The following is a 23,127-nucleotide window of genomic DNA, read 5'->3' on the forward strand; positions in this document are numbered from 1 at the left end:
AGAGAAAAATAAGACAGGAGAATATGGGGGGAGGGGAAGTGGTCAAAAACTCCCCTAAACTGGGAAATAAAACAAACTTGCAGATCAAAAAAACTCATCAAATTGCAATCAGGATAATTACAAAGAAAACCTTACCTAGGCATATTGTAATCCAACTTCTGAAAACTAAAGATAAGCAGATATCCTCAAAGTAGCCAGAGAGAAAACATAAATGACATGCACGAGATATTACAGTTCCCATCAATGAGAATGATAGCTGGTGTCTCTTCAAAGGAGGCTAGACAAAGAAAAGAAGTTTAAACTGTTAAAAGAAGACTTATTTTACCCTGAATCCTATGCCCAGCAAAAATCACCTTCAAAATGAGGGCAAAATAAAGATATTTTCAGATAAGTTGGAACTATAAGAATTTATTACAGCAGATCGGCAATTCAAGGAATAGTAAATCATGTTGTTAAAATTTAGGAAAAATGGGGATCCCTGGGTGGCGCAGCGGTTTAGTGCCTGCCTTTGGCCCAGGGCGCGATCCTGGATACCCAGGATAGAATCCCACGTCGGGCTCCCGGTGCATGGAGCCTGCTTCTCCCTCTGCCTGTGTCTCTGCCTCTCTCTCTCTGTGTGTGTGACTATCAAAAATAAATAAAAAAAAAAAAAGAAAGAAAAAAAATTTAGGAAAAATGATAGATTAAAATTTAGGATTACAGAAACTAATGCAGATCACCATAAATCATAAATATATTTGTAGGTATTAAAAATCTGTGTATTCTTCTCTTAACTTAAAAGACACGTGACTACTTAAATGAACAATTTTAACACTTAAACACTAATGTATAGTGCTGTATCATAGATGTGCATCATACAGCATATCCTAGGTGTGCTATGTATGTTAACATCCCCAAGGATGAACGGGCAAATAGAACAATGATGTTCTAAGTTTTACATAGATATCTAAGAGATAACTCTAATAGGCTGTGATAGATTAGGCTGTGCATATTGTAGTCTCTAGGGCAACTATCAAAAACATATAGCTAAAGTACATACATAGCTAAAAAGCCAATAATGGGGATCCCTGGGTGGCTCAGCAGTTTAGCGCGTGCCTTCAGCCCGGGGCGTGATCCTGGAGTCCCGGGATCAAGTCCCACATCAGGCTCCTTGCATGGAGCCTGCTTCTCCCTCTGTCTGTGTCTCTGCCTCTCTCTCTCTCTCTCTCTCTCTGTGTGTGTGTCTCATGAATAAAACTTTTAAAAATAAATAAATAAATAAACCTTTAAATAACAAAATAAATAAATAATACCTTTAAAAATAAACAAACAAACAAATAAATAAATAGCCAATAAAATGGACTACTTAAATTGTTAGCCTAAAAATAGTCAGGAAAGAATACGCAAACTGTAAATAAATATATAAGCCAGCTAGTCTGAACTAATGGAAACAGAAATGATACACTTAAATCTACTTTATCAATAATTACATTAAACAAAAATGGACTGAATACTCCAGTTAACGGTGAAAAAATACTGATTATATATAAGAAGAACTACATGCTGCCTACAAATGATGCCATTTAAATTAAAATAGACAATTTAAAAGTAAAAGAATGAAAAGTGATTTACTATGCATATAAACATAATAAAGCTGGAGTGACTATATTAATAGCAAACAAAATGGGATTCAAGCCAAGGAGTACAAGAGAGAAGAAGAATATTTCATAGTAATAAAACTGGTAGTTTTCTAGGAAGACATCATAAATTTATGTGCCTATTAAAAGGCCTTCAAAAAACATCAAGCAAAATTTAAAGACCTAAAGGGAAAAATAGACAAATCCTAAATACTCATTAGTAACTTTAACGTTCCTCTTTGTGTGACTTACAGAGCAATCAAATCAAAGTCAGAAGAGCATAGAAAATCTGAGCATTAATCACTTTGACCTAGATAACATTACAGAGCACTACATTAACTGTAAACTGCACATTCAAGAGCACATAGAATGTTAAAAAAAAAAAAAAAAAAGAATGTTCAAAAAAGTATATATTGGGCCATGAAAGAAAATTTTCTCATCAAGTTTTAAAAGATGGATGTATTTAAAAAGTGTTCTCCGGGATCCCTGGGTGGCGCAGTGGTTTGGCGCCTGCCTTTGGCCCAGGGCGCGATCCTGGAGACCCGGAATCGAATCCCACGTCGGGCTCCCGGTGCATGGAGCCTGCTTCTCCCTCTGCCTATGTCTCTGCCTCTCTCTCTCTCTGTGTGACTATCATAAATAAATCAATAAATAAAAATTTAAAAAAAATTCAAAAAGTGTTCTCTGGCCACAGAATTAAATTAGAAATCAGTAAAAGATATTTATTTATCTTATTTATTTATTTATTTATTTATTTATTTATTTATTTATTTATTTAAATTTTTAAGTAGTTTACATACAGTGTAACCTTGGTTTCTGGAGTAGAATTCAGGGATTCATCACTTATATACAACACCCAGTGCTCATGACAAGTGCCTTTCTTAATACCCATCCCCCATCTAGCCCATCCCCCACTCACCTCCCTCCCTCAACCCTGTTTGCTCTCTATTATGAGTCTCTTATGGCTTGTTTTCTTCCCTCTTTTATTTTATTTTTTTAATTTCCCCCTTTCCCATATGTTTATCTGTTTTCTTTCTTAAATTCCACATGAGTGAAATCATATATTTTGTCTTTCTCTGACTTATTTTACTTAGCATAATACACTTAGCTCCATCCATGCACTTGCAAAATGGCAAGATTTCTTTTGATGGCTGAGAAAAATTCCACTGTACACCACATCTTCTTTATACATTTACCAGTAAAAAGCCCTCTATACTTGAAAATTAAACATACACATAGAAATAATCCATGGATGAAAGGAGTTACAGAGAAACTAAAAAGTATTTCAAAATATCAAGATTTGTTGAATGTAGTTAAAGCAGTGGTTAGTGAGACACCTGTGACCTCAAATGCTTATATAGAAAGGAAGTTAATTTATGATCAACAATCTGTTTCCATTCTAAAAAGCTAGGCAATATAAATCCAACACAAGTAGAAGAAAGGAAATGCTATAGGTAAGAACACATAGAAAAAGTTAAAGCCCAAAGCAAGTTCTTGGAAAAGTTAAAACTGATTAACTCCTCACGAAATGACTGAAAAAAGAGAGAAGGCACAATTATAACCTGAGGAATGAGAGAAAATGTCACTACAAACCCTATAGCTATTAGGATAACAAGAATACAGTGTTACTTAAAAAAAAAAAAAAGTCAAAGTGCAGAGAAACTACTGTAGACTTCCTTTGTGTAAGAAAGGAGAAATAAAACTTACATAAATCTCATTTGCACAAAAAGAAACATAGAAAAGATAAACCAGAAATGAAAGAGATTAGTTACCTACAGTGTAGGTCCAAGATGGAAGGGAATGGGGGATGGGAACTGGATAAAATGGATGGCAGAGGTAGGAGGAATGATTCATTCTAAGTATAATTTTTTGTATAGTCCTGACTTGTAAAACCATATTATTTTTAATATACTTATAAATAAAATCAACAAAGATGGGAGGAGGACAAAGTAGGATAAAAACAGCAACAAATGAACCGGTCATTCAAAAGAATAACAATCACACTGAAGAAAAATGAACTATCCCCAATTAACTTTTGAATACTTTATTTCAGTCTATACCCTCAAGCTAAAAACAAGAACAGTAAACAAATGTTAAACTCTAGGACAGATATATTTTTCAGCTTTCACAATACTATATTTGCTTAATTTAGCATTAAATACTAATAAATACTAAAGTTACGTATACTGTAGTATTGAGGAAGTAAGTGTTTTTTGGATAATGAGAATCAGTGTTCTCAATGTCAAGGAAGTTAACTAGGAAAATGGAAGCAGCTTCCCCATAGAATGAATCCTGTGGAATTGGGAGTATCTATATGAACTCAGTTTTCAATATAGATGCGGCTATGCCTACGTATCTACATACATACACATACACATGTATCTCCTTAAGTTTACAAGCAATGGCATCCAGTAGCAAAGAACAGGTCATGTCCAGATTATAGTTTGTAAATACCATTCACAACTGTAGGACCCTGGAGAAAGGGCTGACTCTAGGGCTGCAGAGGCAAAGTATAGGAATCTGGAAATTACCAAAGTTCAAAAGTGCTGAAAGAAAAATTAGTATATATCAAAGACATAGAAACAAGTTGATAGGGACTTTTCCCAGCCAAATCTGAGAAAATGTGAGCAAAACCAGGAAGTTATAGTGCTTGTTAGCATAGAAAGGACTATCCACACATAAATTAATGTGAAAAATCAATGGGGGAGATGCAAAAATACTCTAATTATAGTACAATTTCAACTAAAATGTAGAGGGGATGATGGGACCCAAAACTACGATTGGGTAATTGCCATAGTAATAACAGTTCCAGGCTAGAATCACTGATTGGTGCTAAAACTAACAGGTGGATATTTAATAAAAAGCGAAATATTCTCAGAATCTCAACATATTATTTCACTTCTTTACAAAAGGAAAAGTAGTAATTTTTTGGTGGAGAAAATTTGTAGACACCCACAAAGCCAAGTGATCAAAGTTGGCAGAACCATGAAGGATTCCAGTAGATTCTGCATGCCTATTGATTTGATTTGCTGAAAAGGATACATCATTTGAGACATTTCTTACAAAAACTTTTAACCAAAATCTAGTAACAAGAAAAATATTTTTTGAAGAGAGAAACTGAGTCATTCTACAAAAACATGAAGGTCACAAAAGACAAAGGTTAAGGCACTATTCCAGATTAAAGGAGATTTTAGTCTTCAGAGATTTGACAACTAGTGAAATATGTAATCTTGGATTAGGATTTGTAACAGAATTTGGGTTTGGGAATTTTTATGCCTTTTTCTGTAAAAAATATTTAGTGAAATAGTTGGTCTACATAGAGATAATAGTACTGTATCAACATTCATTTTCTGATTTTGAAAATTGCATTGTGGTTATAAGAGAGAAGATCCTTGTTTTTTAAGAAATACATACTGATTTGTTTAGGGATAAGTGGCTATCATATCTGTAACTTAGTGCACAGTACTGAACTCAGGAAAATATTTATACTTATGTTATAAATATTTATGTTACATCTTATAAGTATGCATGTATAAAAATGAGGGAAAGAGAAAACAAAGCAAATGTGTTAAAATTTTAACATTTGGGGAACTGAGCGAATGTTATGCAGTTATTATCTGCATTATTTTTGCGACTTTCATTTAAATCTGATATTACCTCAAATTAAAAAGTTAAAAAAAGCTAATAAAGGAACAGGAAAAATTATGCAAATCCAAGAACAAAAAAGCAATAGACCAATTCCTTGAAAAATCAGAACTGATAAAACACACACAAACTAAATAGATGAAGACTCTTTAGTCTAGTAATAACATTATTAAAAACTTTCTCCAAAGAAAAATTCTATGCCCAGATTATCGAACTAGTGAATACTATCAAACATTTAAGCACAAGGGACGCCTGGGACTCAGCAGTTGAGCATCTGCCTTCACCTCAGGGTGTGATCCCGCATGGAGCCTACTTATCCTCCCTCTGCCCTGTGTCTCTGCCTCTCTGTGTCTCTCATGAATAAATAAATAAAATCTTAAAAAAACAAACAAACATTTAAGCACAAAATGATACCAACATTACACAAATTTGTTTATAAAATTTCCTTTTCAACTTGATATACTTTCTTTAAAAAAAAAATCAAAGCCATTAAAGAAAAAAAAAAATACTGCCAGTTAGCATCTCTTATGAACATAGATGAAAATATCCTTCACAGAATACTATCAAATTGATGCCTTGTCTGTAGGAAATGACACTAAAATATTTAAGGGTAAATAGGCATGCTGTCCACAAATTACCCTGGAATTGTTAAAAAAAAAATGTATATCCCTATCACCATGTAGAAAGATTAATGAAGCAAATAGTGCAAAATGCGAACTGGTGAATGTGGATAATGAGCATACAGGAATTTCTTGTACTGTTCTTGCAACTCTTATGCAAATTGAAATTGTATTGATCTAAATGTTATAAAAAATCTATTTGCTGTCATGGCTTAATATGTATTTTACTTACCAGTGTCAAAGGTTTCTTTGGAAAAAAACAGGTTTCTTTGGGAATATGGAATACTACATAAATACAGCCTAATTAAACATACACTATAAATTTTTTAATTAAAATCTATTAACATTATATCATAAGATATATCAGTCTCCTCTCTAGACTTATTTCATACTCCATTTGGCTCCTTAGAATAAAGTCTTGATCTTGAGAAATAGCAGCTAAGGGCAGTTATGGTGTTGGCCACCATCTTATCACTCATTAATTACTGTACTATTCTCCCTTCTAAATATTTCTAGTAATTCTCTCTCCTGCCGGTCTCTGTGGCCATAGCTGACACTGTACTCTGGAGGCCATCCTGAGTTAATTCCTAATTGCCTCTCATCCAGCTTCACCGTCAAACCATTCTTCACGCAGCCAAATAAATTATCTTTTACTCTATTAAATTCCATGCCTCCTTGGATGAAATCTAACAGTAACTCAACATTATCTATAGGATCCCTGCCTCCTTTGAACAAGAGCTCTTAGGATTCAACCCTGTTACTATTCAAGTCCACCCACCCCAGTACGCAGAATTCTAAGATGACCCATTGGAACTTATACCTTCTATGACCTTCTTCCCTTGAGTATGGGCAGGAACTTTCTTCCAACCCCAGAAGATGGCAAACGTAGGGAGACATCACTCCTGTGATTAGGCTACATTACATGGTAAAGCTGAGGAGATTTTGTAGTTCAAAGTAAACGCCCAAACTGTTGATTATGAGTTCATCAAGAGGGAGACCACCCTAGGTGGACCTCGTCATCAGGCAGGAGCCCTTTCGAAGGCTGGGAAATCCTAGTAGGGAGGTCCTCTTCCTCCCTGGAAGAATCAGTGATGGTGTGAACTGCCTAGGGGCGAAGCCACCTGGCAAAGAACTGTGGGGGACCTCTGGGAGCCAGGAAGAGCTACTGGCTGACCATCACCAAGAAAGTGGGAACCTCAGTCTTAGAATCACATGCAACTGAATTTTGCCAGCAACCTTATGAGTTCGGAAGAGGACTCAAGCCTCAGAGGAGTGCGTCGAAGCTGGATGACCTGGAATTCAGGCTTGGGAGAGCCTGGGCCAATGAGCCAGATAAGCCAAACCTGTGATGATAGCCAGGCATTGTACACGCTGTGTGTGGTAACTCGGCACACCGCGTTAGAAAACTAACATACCTGCCAAAGACCATCTGTGCCTTTTTCTCAACCATGCTATGCCAAATTTTTCTCAACCATGCTATGCCAAACACCCTCATATCTCAAGATTTTTAAATATGCTTGAAAAGACGTCTTTTCATCCTGCCACCTCTAAGTTGGATGTAGTTATAGCTCTACCTCTGCTACCCATTTTTTATCCCTATACCATATTATAATATTGGTTGAAACATTTGTCTTTCCTACTAGACTAGCTCCTTGATGGCAGAGATAGGGTTTCATCTTGATATTTCCCTAGTGATTGGCTTATAGGAGATTTTCAATACCTCTTAGTTGAAATGGCTCGGGGGGGGGGGGCAGGAAACCTCTTAAGCACTTTCATTTTTGTCATTTTTTTTTCCTATGGAATAAAGAAGTAGGTATGGGATTTTTTAAATTCTTTTATTCCATACAAAACAAACACATTAAGAAACATGTATGAATTCACATGGAAGTTTCTAAATCCAATACAGTAATCAATAACCTTAATTCTCGGTCCATAGCTACAAATGCTACTATGGTTACTGTAACACTTAATTTTTCTCCAAAAGGAACTATGAAGGCTGCCAGCAAATTCACTAATCACAGGATGAGTCCAGAGATGGTCTGTGACTGCTGACATTTCACAAAAGCCTTATTAGTATGCTTGAGTACCAGCAAAGCAACTGAATAAACGAGCTGCACTTCTAAGGATAACCAGGAATCCAGCACACTTAAAGAGATCCTCAAAAGAGTGGGAATGGATTTAAGAAGCAGAATCTCAATTTTGAGAAGGAGCAACATAATAGGAAGAATGGGATGCATGCCACTGAATGCATCTATCCTCAACTAATTCCACTTCCTGGGTTACACACGGCAGTGTTTCTCCGATGTTCCCCCCTCACCAGTACAGATCTTGTTCTCAGCAGGAAATACTGGCACTTAGGACTCAATTAGATACCACAGTTATGCTCACCCTATGTAAATGATTACAAATGTGTGAAAAAGAAACAACTGTAATTTGGACATAAAGAAACCACTATGTTTTTAGTGAAAATTAGACATTTTAGACTTAATTTTTTTTTCTTTCATGATTGGTAGGATAATAGAGCAGAATGACATTTATGGAGAGGCAATTTGGCAGGATTAAACAGAATGGCATTGAAAATCCTTTTTACTCTGCTATTTCACTTCTAGCAACCCATTATTTTGAAATACTAACAAAATGTTTTTCATCCATAAATTACATCAGCATGCCACCTTTACACAATCTATGTATAATCAGATTATGCATGAAGGGTTTGATCCAGCAGCCCCAGCTCATCAACCATGCTGAATATCTTAATTACATAAAAATCACCAAAAAAATTAATCTGTCAAATTCCTATTGCTTCTAATGGCATCATCACCATCATTTTTAATTATCATCTCAGGAACAAATCAGTCTGTTCTTTTCCTAAGATACTTCATTATCACAGCCATGTTCTTCTTTCATTATCTATGTGTGTATACTTTCTAATACCATGGTACAAAGAGTTGGTGCTAAGGGCTTTTCTGTAGTTCAGTCTACAGAGAAACATTATAAGCTGCAGTGACTAGATTATAGCAAACATTATGAGAACCTACAAAATCTTTAGGGAGATCATCAAAAGAACGTACACATTCTCTCATGAGTCTAGTAAATAACAGAGTTCTTAAATACTACAGTATGTTGCCTCCCTTATCTAGATGTTACTGGAAAGGCCACACGCACATTTATTTTCAGATCTAGACTTACCATATTGAAGCCTCTCCTACATCCCCCTCCTGCCAGTCTTTCATTATTGTGGACTCTCATTTTTCTATTTCCCCATTTTTATGATTAAAAAGTCTTTCCTTTTGCATCAAGGGAAAGCAGGAATCTTTTAGCTGAGAGAAACAAGAGCAATGAAAGGGAAATAATGGACAGACCAATTTTTCTATGAGTTATCTTTCAGTTCTATAATTCCTTTAGTTCAATTGAAATCTTATGGACTCAGTCAATATGGTGAACATTCATTTATTCTTTTAATACATTTATTGTAATAAACACTATCAGAGACTGGGAAAACCACACTGTAAAGAATGCCACGGGCTTGCCAGTAACATAGTGGTAGCAACTGCAAATAACCACGAAGCGATGATACAGTGATAAACGCTGTAATAAGGGATCTTTAGGTGTGGGTAAGGAAGGTGGTGAAGAGTTCAGGGATGGTTTCCTAATCTAAACTGAGAACCAACTATGTACAATAGTTTTCTTCAAAACCCAGAGACCACTATGTAGACAACTGTTTGCCCCTTATTTAGGAGACTCAAATTATTGTTCTTATGTCTTCCCTGCCCCTCCTTTCCTTGACCCTCACTTACCAGCTTTCTCTTGTGAGGGGGAATGTGTCTAACCCGTTACAACTTGCTATATTTAGTTTCCTGTGGGTAATGAAATCAAATGACTAATGTTCTTAAAATTATGTAATTCTAAAAAAAAAAAAAAAAAGGGAGTTGTAAGGAGAAAACTTTTGGGGGGGCTATTTGACAACTTTTGTTTTTTAAGTATTAGTTATTTTTTTTAAATTTGTGTTTTCACTAACCCACAAGTAAGATCACTGACCCACAAGTAAGTAAGGGTTTACATTTTCTTTTCTTTTTAGAATAGGTGGAGAAACTGAGGAAAGCAATTAGACATCATTAGAATATTTTTATGTAAAAAAATAAAAATTGCAGTCACAGTTATCTTTTTTAAAGATTTTATTTATTTATTCATGACACACACACACACACACACGCACACACACACACACACAGGGGGAAAGAGAGAATGGCAGAGACCTAGAGAAGCAGGCTCCACTGCAAGGAGCCCGATGGAGGGACTCGATCCTGGACCCCGGGATCACAACCTGAGCCAAAGGCAGACGCTCAACTGCTGAGCCACCCAGGCGTCCCCACAGTTACTTTTCTTAAGGAAAATATTCCTTACACATAATCCCTAGTATAATGTTCTATACTCATGCCTAATGGAAATATTATTAACTCAGTTAATGTGTAAGTTAATGCCAAGAAGAAAAGAAAAAATCTCATAGGACTCTTACACTGAAGGTAGAATTTTGTTTTTAAGGAGAAGAGAGACATCTACACGGCCACTCATAGTGGTAATTTTCACCAAGAAGAGAGCAAGAAAGAATGGAAACAGCAAAAAGGAATGAATAGGAACAGGACAAAGCCTTCCTTGACTATATCATACATAGCATGCATTTGAGTTTGGAAAATAGTCACTCTGGGGACATTTTTTATTGTTTTTGGCTTTAATTCAACTCAATATAGGATTTATATTTCCTATGTCTTCTACTACATTAATTACTTGGTTATAAGTAATTTGATAAAATTGTCCAGGATTCCTTCAGTCACTGAAAAGAAAATGAAAATGTGGTTTATTCAATCATTATATGCTTTGATTAAAAAAATACAATAAAATTAGTGAGGTAGCAAGAATTTTAACTACATATTTCATGTAATATTTTGAAAATACAGGACATACAAAGACAACACAAAATTTACAAATTGGTACAAATTAATTGTCTTAAAGTTCTATATAACTCTAGCTTTTTAATACATTTTTAAAGAAATAGATTACAAGATCCACTAGTTTGTTTTGTTTTTAATTGGGTTCAAAACTCTTCTAGACTTCCTGTCAGATTGGCCCCAGGGAAGTTCTAGGTAAACTCTTGCCCTTGTGCAATAATTCTGCTCAACTATTTTAATGGTAGTATAATCAAGGGGAGAATTGAAAAATTGTGGGGGTTATTACAATGCAATGTCATACAGTAGGTGAAAAAGTAATAAACAGGTATAAATATGAATATCAGGAAAAGATACTTTAGAGGAAAAAAAGCAAGTTGCAAAACAAGCATGGGCCCATTTTTATAAAAGTCAAAATAAAACTAGCTAATTAGTCATACTTGTGCAAGGATGTTTTTAAGTTAACTTCATCAAGAGATGATACCTTACATAATACAAAATAGAAAGTAAAAAGTTATATATCAATAAAACACAGATTTATTAAGTATATTACATATATTTCTAGGTCTTATTTTCATTCTCTGTTTCCATTACCTCTTGTGGCTGATCTTTATTATTATTTTTAGGAGGCAGTTTCTAGCTTATCCTTCTGGGATTTCATCTTATAAACAAAAGGCAGCATACTCTATCAATCTATTTTTCTACTATATCAGTAAGGTTCTCCAGAGAAACAAAACCTATAGGATATATACAATTGGTAGCCCAGAAAGTTAAGTCAGAGTTGATGCTGCAGTTTTAAATCTGAAATCTGTAAGGCAGGCCAGCAGGCAGGAAATTCAGGACGGAACTCTATGTTACCATCCAGAGGTGTAATTCCTTCTCCAGGAAGCCTGACTTTGAAGGCCTTCAACTGATTATCCTCTATAATGTGGGTGAGCCTCATCCAATCGGATTTGCTTAAAGCCAACTGACTCGGGATGCCTGGATGGCTCAGGACATGATCCTGGGGTCATGGGATTGAGTCTTACATCAGTCTCTCCACAGGGAGCCTGCTTCTCCCTCTGCCTATGTCTCTGCCTTTCTGTGTCTCTCATGAATAAATAAAATCTTAAAAAAAAAAAAAAAAAAGCCAACTGATTGTAAATGTTGCCACATCTATAAAATGCTTTCAGAGCAGTATCTAGAGTATTTGACCCCACAACTGGGTACCATAGCCTAGCCAAGGGGACACGACACATCAGATTAACTATCACATTTACCTACCTACCTACTGTTCTTGTTTTTCCATTTGACAATAGAGCTTGGGGAGGACTCTCTATTTGTATGTCAACATTTTTCTCCCTTAATTTTTTGTATGGTATAACTATTGTATAGATATACCATTTATTCAATCAGATCTCTATTAGTGGATGATTTTTTATTTTGTAGATATTGTACAATAAAAAATCTTACCTATACGTTCACATTTGTTCTACCATATTGGGGGGGTGTTAATTGCCAGGATTGGGGTTAATATATAATATTCTAGTATATTACCAAATTCCCCTTCCATGGGGGTTTGACTTTTTAGTACCCTGTCCAGCAGTGAAAAGGGGATGTTTTGGCATATTCCCAACCAAACAAGCAAACAAAACTCTCTTGTTAAACATTTATACTTTTTTCCAATTTCATAAATAAAAATGAGATCTTATGGAAACAACAAAAGCTGTCTCTGATAGAGAAGAGTAAGGAACTCACCAAGCCCAGCTCCAGGCCCAAACCATCTTCCACTAACAGAGGGCCAGGAACTCACTCAAGTCAAGGATTCTACACTACCACCATTGGATGGAAGGAAATGTGCTCTTGAGCAAGACTCTCTAATACAGAGCAGAGTGTAGCAACCTTGGAGGGAAAAACAGCCTCACTCCTGAGGTTCAAACACACAAGGCCTAAGACAGAGCTGGAAGAGAAAAAGCCTATATGGAGTAACAAGCAACATCAGTCTACACCACTCTGTAGGTAAGGCTTTTTCAGGGGATTTGGTCAGATTCACTGGAACAACATGGATCTCAAAATAGGAATCAGGAACCGGTGGCAGTCGTGTGACTGTTTGCTAAAGAATTGTTTCCAAATATCTGATGTAAGATGAATTCTTCCAATGGAAGAAGAAAGTGGGCTTGGGATTTTCTTCTGAAAGCTACAATTCTCTAAATGGAGAATTGTATACTTCTATAGTGACCTGCACATTCTGATGTGACAGGTCTTTCTTTCACTAGATGCCCAGTGAATGATGAGGATGGACTGGGGTAGAGGAATAGGTGGAGGTAACCAGGTTCAAGGTTGGCAGGTAAGACCAACCCTGTTGATTTGGTGGAAAAACAGAGTTTTAAGAAGTGGCACTCTTGACCACCTTCTCACAACCTTAACTCTTAAAGTGCTTTAACTGTAACTGTGCTGTAGCATCTGGTTATCATTCTGTGGTCAAGTTATCTGTCAACAGTATGGGACTTAAAAATTGAGAAGCAACACTAACAATATTGCTTGAGGGAAGACCCCAGTTTTTTGTTACCATTTTTATGACTCTCCGATCATTGCTTAAGGATAGTCATAAATGGTCAGCAGCTCCATACTCAGTACACAGTGACACATTCACCCTTCCCCCCATGTGCCCACCATCAAGTTTGACAGAGAGCCCCTGACACGGCTATGGTGAACTGAACTTCATGGATGCTCTTTAGTTATGCCCTAGAGACACATTGGATGTCCTGATCTTTGAGTAGAGAGGATGAAGTTACCCCCAAAACTCACCAGCTGGAAAGCTGTGCCTTAGAGTTGAATTCAATTTTATACTGAGAAATGAATTGATGTGCTTTTTTTTTATACTGAGATATGTGGAACAAAATTCATACTTGTCACACATAAGTGAGTTTTAAGTATACGTTAGGGAATAATTCAGTAACAAAACCATAACTTCCCAACTTTTTTCAAATCTTCTCTTTACAAGAGTTTTATTTGAACAATTAAATACATATTTGATTTCACAGAAAGGTTTTCAGCAGAAATGAGGACAATTTGTCTCATATATGTCATGACAATTACATTTCTGACTTGGCCAACAAATCGTTCAACTTAGAGACCTGGAGGGACTGAATGATCTTTAAAGGTCCCTGGAATACAAATACTGACACCTTTACAAGTATATTTCATTGCCGAACATGGCAAGGTTTGTTTTTTGGTTTTGGGTTGTTTTTTTTTTTTCTTTCACCAAATGCTGAAGATAGACTCTGAATTGATATAGTCCTTTTTAGTAGACATTATTCCACCAATGCTTTCTATTTAAGAAGTCCACTGAAGAGTGATAGTTACACCAGTTTAAGGAGGGCTGGCAAGAGAAAGAAATCCAATAACCCAACTGCCATGAAAAATTAATCTAAATGTTAATACTTCCACATCCCAGACCCCTATGGGTCTGGGTTTGAAAGAATGGAAGCAGGCAGAATGCTATCGGGGGAATTGCTACTGCTAGACTGACAGCACCTAAGGAAACACTGTACAATCTCTTTCATGATAGGATAAAATCCAATTAGAACCTGGCCACACAAGTAATGCCTTTCAAGTAAATCAATGCATGACCTTTCCTGATGCCTATACTCAAAACTCCAGCAGGAAAGTTACCACCTAGGAGCTGGATAAACAGTATTCCTCCCTTAATCTGTGTTAGATATGATAATAGTCACTAGACAGTTATCATAACCAACCACACGTGGACTTTTTAGGGCACTTTACCATTTACAAACCAGTTTCTAGCTCTCTCTCTCACACACACACATCCCACAAAATTTTATTTCCATACTTCAAAAAATATGCAGTTTAGATTGTGGGTAGAACAGATGAATATCCTTGAAACAATTAAGTGAAAACACACATTTAAAATATAACATTACAGTTTTAAGTTAAATGCTTGTTGTCTTCCAGAAATTGTTTTCCTTACAGGTTAAATTGCACCAAAAATATATATACGTAAAACAGGTACCCTCTGCTGGGAGGCAGTAGGGATACAGTAATTAGCTTTAAACAAAAAAAACTTATCCTGTTCTCATACTTTGCTTAGAAAGACAGATGTTAATCAAAATAACCCTACTAATGAATGCACAAAAGAACTGGGATGAGTCCCCTTAAAACTTTGGTTGTATTTGAGCATGTAAGAGAAGAACCTGACCTAATTAATAGATGTGAGCAAAGCTTTCCTAAGTACACCTGAGTAAGAAAAAAAAAAAGTATGTCCATTCCCTCTTCCAATTTAACCCTCTCAACAACAGAATGAGGTCATATGATTATTCCCTATTTCAGTATTAAGGAAATGGAGGCTTAGAAGTAAGGAATTCAAAGTGCTTCGAAGAAGACAGACCCAAACCCAGGACTCTGACTCCAGATTTTATCTGCAATATCCATGCACGGTGGCAGTATTTCTCAAAGGGTAATCCCGGGACAGGCAACATCAGCCTCACCTGGGAACTTGTTAGAGATGCAAATTATCCATTCCCACCAGTCCTACTGAATTAGAAACTCTGGGGGTGGTGCCCAGCCATCTGTGTTTAACAAACCTTCCAGAGGATGCTGATGCATGCACAGGTTTGAGAGCCATTGTACTACAGTATTGCAAGGGAGAAAGGGTTTTAAGGGCTATAATAATTTTTAAAAGTCTCCTAAAATGTTGACTCCATCCTCACTTGACTTCAGCCCCCTTTATATTAATGAGTCAATCTCTTCCAAACCATTCTGCCCCTCATTACTATACTTTTATTGACCTGAAAGTATACCTCTTCCCTGAACAATGCTGCCTCCCGAAAGAAACAAATTCCCTGTTAGATACTATCTATAAAACTAAAGTTGTAGTTATGTTAAAGAAGCTTTCTGGAATACATAAAACACCATCAACAAACTGCCAGAGGAAGGAAAGGCATTGTAGATTAAACCGTGGCCATGGTCTTAGTTCTAAAATCAATCTCCGTATTAACCAGCAGTCGTTAAGAAACAAAACTTATATATACAATGGGTTAACTACTTCAGATTGGAATTTAAGAAATTTTAACCAACACGTGTTATAGGAAATTGAATTTGACTTTAGCTGCATAATATTCCAAATGCCCTGTGATAGTTAGCCTACTAATCTGTAAAACTCACCATGTGTGTGTGAATGTAGCACACACACTACACCACCTCCTGAGTGGGTTCCCTTCTTAACAGAGGGTGTGCTACTATTCTCCCCTACAGCTGTGGAAAGGGCCAGAATCTGCCAATGGTAGATTCTGGTAGACTCACCCTAATGCAAGGTCTCATTTCTTGTGAGCACACTTTCTTCCTCTCTTTCTTTTTTTAAGACTTATTTTTTTAATGTCTTTTTTTAAATTTTATTTATTTATGATAGTCACACAGAGAGAGAGAGAGGCAGAGACATAGGCAGAGGGAGAAGCAGGCTCCATGCAGGGAGCCCGACGTGGGATTCGATCCTGGGTCTCCAGGATCGCGCCCTGGGCCAAAGGCAGGCGCTAAACCGCTGTGCCACCCAGGGATCCCTCTTCCTCTCTTTCAACTCTGTGTGCAGCATTAGGCTCTGATTCCTTCCAGTTTTGCTCATCTTGGGCATTGTGGTTATCTTCTCAAGGTGTTTTTCCCTTCTTATGCTTCCCTTCTTTTAAGGTATCCCAACCTCTCCCCATAACCCACCCGACTTCTTTAAGGGGAGCGCATGTGACTCAGGCATAACCCAATCAGCATACTCCCATCTCTGACCAATCAAATCAGACCAATAAGTAGTGAGGCACAGTTTGCTGGAACATTGAGGGAAGGAGCTTCCTTGTTCTTATAGAGAAGGCATCTTAAAGAGACCCTTTCCCTCACTGGATCTGGATGAAGGCGGCTGCAGTCCCAGAAATTGTTGGCAGCCGGTTTTCCCCCCGGGGGTGGGATGTGGGGGATAGGGAGAAACGACTGGTGTGGCTGAGAGCAAAGGGGAGTGATTAAGTGATATAGACAGGTACTTGATGGTATCACTGAAATGCTGAATCAAACTACCCTTGAAATTCACTTAATCTCTAGATTTGCCAGTTATTTGAACCAATAGATCTCCTTTATTGTTTAAGTCAATTTGAACTAACTTTTTTCTTATTTGTAGCCCTAATGCATCCTAAATGCTATTGATCATTCCATTAAGCAGGGCAATTTGGCAATGTTCAAAAGCCTTAAAAAATATATGTATTTGAGCCATATTCTCTGAGCCAGCAGTTCCTCTTCTAGGAATTTATCCTAATAGTTGAAAATCTATAAAGATTTATAAGCATAAGCTTCACAATATTTCTTAGAATAGAATACCTAAAATGAATTTCTAATGTGCAGCTAATCAAGTATATTGGAGTATAAGGATACTTCTGAACACAATGAAGCCCTGGAAGCTGATAAATAAGGTAGCTATATATATTGGACAGTGAAAGCTGTGCCTCGTGTAGTAGTAAAAATACCGCAGGTGATAGACAGCATTTTATTAATCCATTTTATTCAACACAATCCAATAATAATGCTAATGCCTTTGAGCTTTAAATATCAAGAGCTTTGTACACATTTTGCAGAGCTTTTTCATCCTGGTTCCACCAAAACTACCTAGAATACACACACACACACAGGTACACACACAAAACAAGCCAGGGCTGCATAGTTAACTCAGGCTCTCTAGGGAGAGGAGACACATGCAGAATTTTTAAAAGATCTTGGGTGATTTTAATGCATTGGTAAGACTGAAAAATCATAGTATTGTCTTTTACCCTCAAGACAATGCTTTATTTGTACCACCTTCCTTGTACGATTGAAGAAATCTTAGAAAGGTTAAGTACTTCACCTCCTATAACATAAAAGACTCTACCCAGGGCTGTCTAACTTTAAAAATCATCTTGACAAAGGGCACCTGGGTGGCTCAGTGGTTGAGAATCTGCCTCCATCCCAGATCCTGATCCTAGGATCAAGTCCCACATCAGGCTTCCCCGCAGGGAGCCTGCTTCTCTCTCTGCCTAGGTCTCTGCCTCTCTGTGTGTTTCTCATGAATAAATAAATAAATAAATAAATAAATAAATAAATAAATAAATAAATTCGGAAAAAAAAAAATCTTGACAATGATATCAGATTGTCTTTCACTGACCAAGAGTGAATATGGGAAGAATTTGGGTACAAAGAATAAAGGCCAAAAGACTCACAAAAGCATTGTGAAATCTTTGGGTGATGAGATTACCAGTAATTTGGATGCTTTCTTACAGACTTAAATGTTACTTTTCATACCCAATATGCCTTTGTGTTGTAAAGCATGTACATGTATATGTACATGTTTATATATAGATGTATATGCATGTCTTATGGTTGCTGCCACCATCATTTCACTACTTTTCAAAACCTCTGCTACATCTGTCACTAGCACATCTATAGTGTTGCTGTCCAGAACACTATCTTTTCTGGGGAGACTCCTGTTGCTTCTGAATATCAAAGTGCTTCTTATCCCTCATTTACCTCTAAACACTAGCTCAAGAGTTCAAAAGTAACATTTCCATATATAGGAAATAACCAACAAAAACATAAGAAGCCTAAGAATACTAAGGCTTACCCATAGAGGTTACTAATCACGCACGTTCACATGTGAATCAGAAGCTAGCTCCTAAACATGGCCATTTTGGCATCATCTAAAACAACTGAATGCTGTTTTACTGGACTTTTAAGAACTTGATTAGCAAAATCCCATTTTATGTTTTAGTTTTAGACCTACTCTGATTTCATCCTGGTTTGCTGAGGAAAGGCAAAATGTGCTTTCTCAAGATCAATGCCTCGTGAAAATAGGTATGCACTATTTTTAGTTTTCTGACAATACAATTTTCAGAATGTTTGCTCTGATCACACTCCCAAAGATATTTTCCTTAAGAATTTTCCCATGCAGATTATTCAAGAAGCTCATTGCTTTTGAGTTCAGACCCTGGATTTATGAGGTCCTTCCCCAAATGAACCCTCCTGATAGCTTGCCCTGCTTTCACCCTACCAGGTTCTAGATGTCCCTGACTCAAAGCAACTCCATCAACAGTTTAATAGCTCTTTTGAGGAAAAGTTCTATAGGTAACAATGTTTGAAAAATCACCCATCTGAACCAACACCTTCATTTATCAGAGGAGACAATAGCCCCTAGAGGGGAAAAGCACCTGTAGTCCAGCTTCCTACATGACACCAGGGCTCAGGCCCCTGACCCTTCATCAATGACAGTGAGTCTATTTGTTTCCACTGCTGCTACAACACATTGCAACAAGTTTAAAGGCTTAAAAACAACACCAGTTTATCATTTCATGGTTCTGGAGGTCAGAAGTTTGACATGGGTCTCCTAAGGCTGTATTCCTTCCTAAAGGTTCTAAGGGAGAATGTTTTCTTGCTTTTCTCAGTTCCTAGGGGCAGCCTGTATATCTTCGTCTGTGGCCCCTTTGTCCATCTGCATTCAGCGCCAGCGCAGTTGGGTGGAGCCCTTTTCATGTTGCTATCTATCCTGGTTCACTCTTCCATAGACCAATGTGATTGGATTGGGCTCACATAGATAATTCAGATCATTTTCCCATCTCAAGGGTACTCACATTTACACAATATCTTTGGCCAAATAAGGTAACAGTTCCTGGTTCTGGGAATGAGATGTGGACATCTTGTAGAGCCATTAATCTGTGGACTGTGTGTATTGTTTTTTTTCTGTCCTAGTACAACTCATTAATACCAACTTGCCAAAGCAGTGATTCCCAAGCATAGAAATATAGATCTCCTAACAAAATCCATCAGGATGGGGGTAGAGATAAGAAATGAAAACCATTTTCAATATTTTTTTTTGGTTTTTAGTCGTAAATGCCCTCTATTTTAAGCACAGTATGTATGGACTCAACACTGACTGTAACTTCATTTTTTGCATATTCTCATATAGTTTATAAGTTATATGCAAGGGAAACATTTTATAGGTATCAGATATGTAACTAAAACAAAGAAGAGGGGTTAGGAGTATTTTCCTAGAAAAGAAATGTGTATTTTGATATAAGGGCTCAGCAAAGTAGAATTTTCAGGTTGCATGCTATCACATGCTTTATTTCCAATCAGTCCCATGCAAAATGTGAACTTTATTGCCAAGGAAATTTGTGTCCTTAAATGGTTGAGTAACAGGACAGAACTTTTTTTTTTTTTTTTAAACAAATTGGTAACTCAACCTTCCAAGGGCAAACATGTCAAGTCTCTTTGATAAATAGCCTTTTGGCATTAGCAAGTGGCTCTGGGCAATGTCAAAACCCTCTATCAAGGAATCCTGTAATTCCTAACAGAAGGTGAAAATCCACCAGGAAGCTCTGGTATCTTTGCTCTTCCTGTGTCCTCAAGACAGAGATCCTTGGCTGCAGTGATGCCATCGCCAGTGGGGACATTTACCCTCAAAGCCATCCTTCTCCTGCTTTCAAGTATCTGTTTTTTCCACTCTCTCCAACCTCCTTCCAAAATTTACACAGTATCCTTCCATCACAGAAAATTCTATCATTCCCACTATTCAAATTAAACACAAGACTTATAGGATGTGAGCTTATGTTTCAAAACCTAATACTAAACATTCATGACATATCTGGAAAACCACAGAGGACATTTATTTAGCAAGCATTTTCTGAGAAAATATTATTTATCAAATTCCCAAAGGCAGTAGGTCTTAATATTGGTTACACTTTGAAATCTTGTCTTATATTGATACCTGTGGTTCTACCTCTGATTCAGATCCAATGGTCTGGCACATGACCTAGGTAGCTCATTAAAAACCCAAATCCCATGACTCCTACATATACCCTTTTTCTCTACATGAAATTGTTTCCTAGAGGAGAGGAATGAGCCCCAGAAATAAGTATATTAATCAATACCTCAGATAGGTTGGCTGGTAATGGCTCTCTATATGGTTAGAGTATCAAAGTAATGGGTGACTGAGGATTGTAGGCCAGCAAAGAAAGGGTGAGAAAGTTTACTCATTTGACAGGGGGTCACTTGGCGGGATGAGCACTGGGTGTTATGCTATATATGTTGGCAAATTGAACTCCAATAAAAAAAATTTTTTTTTTAAGTTTCCTCATTTGAGACATGGGATCTTTGTGTGACTACCAAATGGTGAAAACAAAGACATACTCATAGAAGCTACACAAAAAGTAATGTTTTCCCCATGGACAGCCATAACCAAATGGCAAACCTAGAACCCAGACTCAGTGGTTCCAACTTCCACTTTCTCTCTTTAGGTCTCTAAAGAGACATAAAGTTTAAGTTATAAATAGGTCAAGGAACCCTTGGAATGGAAACATTTCACTAAACTGAAAGCAGTCTTACAATTAACATTTAAATCTTACACCCTGCTTAGAAGACCTTAATTCCAAAGTGAGAAATAACTTCACTCTCTGCCATCATATAATACAGATCATTTTATAAGCCATGGCCCTTCCAGGCTGGGTTGTTCCTCATAGATCCTGTACCTGCAATTTAGGATTCTCATTAGAAGCCAGTGAATGTGCAAGCTTTGCATGCTATACTTCATGCATAGATACAGGAAAAAAAAAAATAGAAAAAGCCCCAACTAGGTAAATTTGGCTAAGAGTTTTGATTAAAGACTGTATGTGTTATTTTAAGGCATTTTAATCCAATTCCCATGTGCATACATTAAACAGGACAGAAATTGCTACTTGCAGGTAATTTTAAAAAACAAGAGTCAAAAGTTGACACCACTCTTTCAGCGTCATTCAATCTGTGTAACCCTTAAATTTATTCCCCAGGCTAAATAGAACCCCTGTAATATTAGCTCCAGAGCCAGAAGCCTTTAATGCAATGTACTACCTCTAGCTTTAATTTTATTCCTGAGCACCGTTCTGAGAGGCAGACTGCTTGTTCCTGGTACATCCTGAGGACAGAAAAGATCATGACCTTTGCTATCCTCCTCACCTGTGAAACATTAAGCCAAATTGGTCATTTGCTCTATCCGGCACACTTATAAAAGTTTAGTTCCAAAAGGAAAACTTCTCTAATTTTGCATCTTAATCTTTGAAAATGACCTTTAAGTCTTATGTTATTTCCTCCTTTCCTGAAGGAAAAAAAACATTTTTTTAAAAGGAAGCCACGGGATTAAGGGGTGACCTACCCACCAGTTCGATGTTCCCTAGCTTAATTTAGTTATTAATATACAGTAGATCTTCAGGGGTCTTTGACTTTATTACTTAATGAGAATTCAGTTAAATCTTTCCAGGGCTCAGGGGGCAGATATACCTCCAGTTATCCCCCCAAACTTACATCTAGATTCTTTGGAATCTAGGCTTTGGTTTTTTGCTATTAGCACAGCACACTCACAAAAAAAAAAAAAAAAAAAAAAGCAATATATTTGCCTAAAGATACAGGGGCATAGCCTAAAAGTCAAAGAGTACTATAAACAGAGCATAAGAAACACACACACACACACACACACACACACACACACACACACACACATTAACTGCCTTCCACTTCATTCTAGCATGCCATGGATTCCCACATCCTAGAGGCAATTGAAGCCTTATGACTCAATCCCCTAGCAAAGCAATCCCCTGGCCACTTGTAAGCTGAAAAGATAGGACTCAAGAGGACTCTGGCAAACTTTTCTTGAAGAGAAATAATTGCTAATAAGGATGTGATTTGTACAGAAAAAATTTTTGGAAAGACAGTCTGGATAATATCTCATAACAGCTGCTACTAAAATTTCTCCTACAGCATTGTAACCACCAGCCTGTCCTCCTTCACCCAGTTTCACCAATAGCTTCTTCTCAACAGCCCATCATGCATACACATCTCCTCCCAGTGGTAGTTTGCAGAGCAAGATTTACAGCAGCAAATTCACCTTTTCATTTATTCAGGAACTCTCTCTCTCTCTCTCTTTCTCTCTCTCTCTCATACACAGCTACAAGAGAGCAAGACCCCTTCTTTCTCCTAGAACCAGAAAGTGTGTAGAAATAACTTTTCCTTTTCACTTTTCCTCACAAGGAAACAATAGGAGAGTAAGCCCCAAGTAAAATTTATTTCCACTTATTCCCATTTGTTGGCCATAGTGCAGTCTTTCCTGGAACACAGCAATCTTGTCTCTCATACTCTCATATATTCGTAGGGTCAAATAGATTTATAAGAATATTTCCAATTCATATTTCATCAAGCATTCAGGTCAAAGGCTTTCCCCCTCCATCAGCTTATAGTTTTTGGAAACATCTTCTCTGTTAGTGTAGGAATTGTTACATC

The 23,127-nt window shown here is 37.0% G+C and overlaps 1 long non-coding RNA gene across 7 annotated transcripts in view; it reads right to left on the reverse strand.

The window, feature by feature from the left end:
• LOC112651429 (uncharacterized) overlaps window positions 1-7,037 on the reverse strand; it is a 146,227-nt gene extending 139,190 nt beyond the window's left edge. For 2 of the 7 annotated variants that reach the window (XR_007410301.1, XR_007410297.1), the window contains exon 1: window positions 6,702-7,037. This is a non-coding gene — a long non-coding RNA (uncharacterized LOC112651429). Of the gene's footprint in view, window positions 1-6,113; window positions 6,650-6,701 lie in introns of those variants that run through there. The other 5 variants (XR_007410296.1, XR_007410295.1, XR_007410300.1 and 2 more) reach the window with 5 other exon arrangements.
• Window positions 7,038-23,127: the final 16,090 nt, after the last annotated feature.

Source organism: Canis lupus, chromosome 4 (assembly GCF_003254725.2).
Source record: "Canis lupus dingo isolate Sandy chromosome 4, ASM325472v2, whole genome shotgun sequence".
In the NCBI taxonomy this organism is placed as follows: Eukaryota; Metazoa; Chordata; class Mammalia; order Carnivora; family Canidae; genus Canis; species Canis lupus.